Below are 5,464 nucleotides of genomic sequence, written 5' to 3'. Positions count from 1 at the left end.
GGGTAGGCCTAAAATTTAGAATTTGGTGGTACACCTATGTTGTGAAGCAAGATTGGCCAAATCTCAATGCCAAAACAAAATGATCACCAAACAAAAACAAACGAACACCCCCAAGCTTATTCAAAGCTATAACCACAATCATATATATAAAAAGCGTAAACGCTTCTTCCCCAAGCTTAAAGGAAGCATTGTCCTCAATGCTTGAAAAAGGGAAAAGAATCACATCAAAATATTTATCTATTTTCTCATTTTTCACTTTTTTTTTCATATTTTCATAGTAAATGTCTTCGCCTCTTATTACTTTGGACGACTTTTTCAATTTTGCATTTATTATGACCATGCCTTTTTTTAATTTTGGACGGCGTTTTCATTTATTCACATGCCATTATTCACAATATATACAAAAGACGAGCTTGTTTACAAATAAAACCAATATCCAACCTTTTAGACCACAAACTCAAAAAACATGACCATTTGCTTCACAAAAACCAAAAAAGGAACAGAAAGAAACAAAAGGCTCAAAGTTCTAAAGTTACGGCTTGAAAAGAAGGGGAAAGGCTCAAATGGTTAGCAAGAACGCAAATGTAAACCCAATGAACTAAAACAAAAGAAGAAAATCCTAGAAATGAAAAATTACCACCCCGAAAAGTTGCCTTTGTCCTTCCTAGTTGGTTGGGTCTCGAGTTTGAGAATTATGAGTCAAGATTCTAGATTAGGTCCGCGATAGTCAAGGATCCATGCCGCTCATGCAAATATATGTTGAAGGCTTGAAAAATAATGCACCTTACATGGATGTAGCAAAAACTCACTATTGGTTTCAATTCGACTATAGGAAGCAACTACCATCATGCCACAAACAAGTTGAATCCGGTTTCATGGTCCCACTAGTTCTAACCAACTACCTTAGCGTGCTTTATCCTAGAATCAACCAAGCGTACTCTCAAACTGTGCACATCGTTACCATTTAAGAAGAAAAGCATTCAAATATACAAGTCCAAAAGTATTATATTCAAAGATAGAACAAAACAAAGATACATTGCAAATTTGCCTTGATAGAAACAAAAATCATTTTAGAGTTTCTCAAGATATAGAACATGGAAATGCATATATACAAATGTGCATGGCATATATGAATAAAAATCCAACCAAACATGATAGAATACCCTCGCCCTAACTTGAATGATACAAAATGCTCTAAGTAAATCAAATATTCCACGGGAGGGGAAAACAAAGAGATTAATCCAACAATACCAACACATCTTTAACAAGTTATCAACCATTAGAGAAAGAGCAAGGAAAGATATTACCGGATGTTAGGTGGGTGTAAATACCCGCAAATGACCCAATTCATTCTTTCAAAGCCAATTTCCTCAAGAATTGAAAGTTGCTTTCAATATGCTAGCAAAATAGGAGTCAATCTTCCTTGATTCTTGATTTAAACCAATGCACCAAAGTATATCTTGAAGTCATGTACCTGGGAAAGGCAGACAAACATTTTCATGAGAAAAAATCTATTCTAAAAAGAAAAGAAAATGAAAGAAATAAACACGGGTTACTTCCCAAGAAAGGCTTGCTTAAGGTCCAAGATTGACTGCTCTAGAAAATAATAATTCAACGCACGCAAGGGCTTGTCAAAGGCACTATTACACATTTCATATGATAAACGGTAGGCAAATGACGGGTTAAGAACGTGCAACAAAAATGTTACACGCAAGTGAGAAGGGAAATGCCAAAAGAAATAAGAAGAGGGATCAAAAGGAAAAAGAAGAAAATAAGAAGAAGAAGGGGGAATAAAAGAATGGAAAGAAATAAAAAAAGGCAAATCCTCCCCACTAAAATATTTTTGGGTGGCAACATCACCCTTTTCTTCAACAATAGACGAATGAGGGACATTAACATCATCATAGACAAGGGGGTCCCCAATAGGCTCATTAACAAAGGAAGGGAGGGATATAGGAGTGTAGGGGATGTGGTTGAAATTTCTTGAAAAAGGCACATGAGAGGAGGGAATAGGGGCTATGGCCTCACAAATGAACTCTTCCTCACCACCATGTCTCAAATCACCAATAAGAGCATGAAAATAAATCATCGAATCCTCAAAAGAAGAACACTCATGATCATCATCTCCCTCAAACATCCAACTTCCAAGTGGAACTACATAATCCCTTTCACTTCAATCATTAAATACAACTCCCTCAACTTCCTTAAAGCCTAAAATCTCAAAGCCATGCATGAATGGATGCAAATTAATTTCAAAATCATCCATCTCCCATAAAGAATTCTTAATGAACTCACTCAAAAGGCTATGGGTTTTCATTTGACACTCAATAAACACATTAGTCATAACCTCAAACAAATCCAAATACTCATGGATAAAAGGATCACAATCATGCATAAGAGACTCATCAAAATGGGAAGGAGGGTTGGGGTTATCAAAATCAACACTCTCTTCATTCTCAACTCCTTCACCATCACTCAAATGCTCACCAATGGGATCCTCGCACTCTCTGTATTGCTCAAAATCATCATCCTTAACACACTCATTAAATTGGGATTTTTCACAAATAAGCATCAAGGATGACAATTGGCTTTCTAACTCTTCTTTTCTTCTCCTTCCCTCCTCAAGACGCTCCTCATTCTTTTTCATTATCTATAATTAACCTCTCATAGATTAAAGAATCATCTCCTTACTAGGCCCAAGGTTGTTATCAAGCTCAATGCGTCTAATTTGAGACTCAAATATATCAACAAGAGATTCAAAAGATGTAGAAGGTTGAGGCTCAACAAGAGAAGAAGAAGTACAATCAAGATTGGAAGAATCAACATTAAGATCATGAGCATGTATATCATATTGGGGAGTGGGGGCACAATCAAACACATGAGATTCATTATTAAGGGAATGAAGCACACCACAAGAAGGCATGGTAAATAATGAACAATATTGAAACACTATTAGCATCAACTTGAGCTTGCACCTCAATGTCATGAACAAAAGGAGAAATAAAGTTGAAATCATGTGTTCTTGGTTAACTTAAGGGATCATGTAACAAATCATGGGAATTCATGCTAATATTAGAAGAATCAACACATTGCATATCAATATTAGAATCATGATTACCCCGATCACAAAAATCCCTAGCAAACCAAACATAAAAAATCCCAAGCATCATCAATTAACAATGCTCTAAATTCAACATTATGCATGCATTCAACTTCATCCCTTGTTTGTTCATTCAAACCTAAATAACAAATCTAACAAGCCTCCCAAAGACTACAACAATTGTAGTCCAGGAATCCCTCAAGTCTATTGAAATATTCACAAAAAGGCTCATTGTCATATTGAGGAAATGATAGACATGCCTTTTTTTCACAAAAAAAAAAAACAAAAATATAATAAAAGAAATGTATTAACAAAGATCTAGACTCAAGCAATCAAAAACACTCAAACATAGACACCATTCCTCGGCAACGGCGCCATTTTGACGAGGGGAAAAGTAGGTCGTTATTTAATCTTCCCTCGGTCAAACTAAATTTTTAAACACTTAACAAACCTAAATACGAGTATTGAGGCAAGTCAAGGGTGGAACCCAAAGGAATGATAATATTCAAATGCTTTCAATTTCGGTTCCTAAGCTAGGTTGAAGCCAAAGATAAAGAGAAAAAACTAACAACTAACAAAACAAGTAACCAAGGAAATAAAACACTAGGAACGGGGATCAACAAGTAATCATGTCAATTACAACAACTTAGGAAGAAAAGAGCTATCAATTGGAATCAAAAGCTATCTCGTAATTGTTAAGCTAGGGTTCACTATGAATAAAAAACTAAGAGAATCACAATCAAAACCAATCGATAATTGCAATTCCTAAATCAATTGTTCGTGTCATTAGCAATTACAATGCAATCTAGCATAATTCTCAAGGCCTAATCGAATTATACACATGCAAACCTTCACTAATCACTTTATTCTCAACAATCAATCAACATAATTCCCAAACTAATTACAATTAATCAATCATACAACTTTAACCCAATTCCTAGCCAAATAACTACTCAAATATCACATCTATCAACAAACAACTACAGAAATGAAGAATCAACAATATATCAAGAACAACTACACAAATCAAGAATCAAACATAGAAACTAAACCAAACAAACATGAAATTAAAAAAAGCAATAAGGTGAGATAGAGTTAAGAATGCTCATTGATAATAGAGATGATTGATTAAACAAAGAATAACGAATTTTGTAATGTAATTCCTACGTGATTAATGCCCTTGAGTTTTTTTTTTTATTCACCGTATACCCTTGAGTTTTTTGTTTATTCACCGTATACCCATGAAAATTTCAAATTCACCATTGAAGGGAATATTTCAAGCATTACCCCAAACTTGAACTCCACTGTGATCATACAATTAAGCATGGTGGCGTCCAAAGGGAAGGAAGCTAGAGCAAAAGAGTCGCTAACAAGTTTTAGGAACTTGTAAACCATTCACAGGGTAAAGGTTACACCCTTTAACGATCCATGAGATCGTCAACTCCAATAGGTCTGGAACCAAGACTGGTGTTCGGGGATGAAGGTACAAATTCAATCTAAAAGTGAAAGAATTGAACCTGCCCTAATAATAGGCCTCTACTTTATTCTTCTCGTATTCATGTGCGCTTTCTGACTAACATGCAATCATAAAGTGTGCCCTAAACTTGTTTATGTATGTTTGTTGAATATTAATGCACAAATAAAACTATTCTTGGCGATCACTTGAATTATAATCATATTAACCCTAAACAAGATTATTAATTAAATTATTAAGCGTGATTACAAGTACCAATTCCCTTAAACATGCATAAAAGGTTTGATCAAGCAATAATAATAAGCATCAAGCAACATAATAATAAGGAAAAATTGCTCCCATTAATCTTAACTTTGCCTCGTCCGCCCAAATTAATCCCAACTTTGGATTATTATCTATTACTCCCAACTTTAGGGGGTTTTAATTTCTATTGCACCCAACTTACCTGTAACCGGTTAATCCGGTCAATATTTGTGTTTTAGATTTTTTTGGACACGTGTCACTACATGAATGATCAAATAAAAAAATTAAAAATAAAACAAAATTAAAAAAAATTAAAAAAAAAAAACAAAATAAAAAAATAAAAAAGCATAACCACGCACAGTAACTTCCACCACCACCACCCCCCTCAATCACGCTGGAACCCTAACCTTAGTCCTTGACAAGCTTATCCCACGTATCAAAAGAACCAATACCTTCATCTCGTAACCACTCCCTTGCTCTATCCCGTAGTGAAAAAGGGAAAAGGCGTAGTCTAATAGCATCATCAGTGAAACCATTGAGGTTCATAGTGTCACTTTTCTCCAAGAAAATTTCTATGTAAGTCACAGGGCAATCGTTCGGTGAGCCCGCAAAAGAATCACTGAAGATGAATTTTATGAACTGGGGCT

This window comes from Chenopodium album, chromosome 9, assembly GCF_948465745.1.
Source record: "Chenopodium album chromosome 9, dcCheAlbu1.1, whole genome shotgun sequence".
Taxonomy (NCBI): domain Eukaryota; kingdom Viridiplantae; phylum Streptophyta; class Magnoliopsida; order Caryophyllales; family Amaranthaceae; genus Chenopodium; species Chenopodium album.
The sequence above is the reverse complement of the archived record's forward strand: the minus strand, read 5'-3'. Positions refer to the sequence as shown.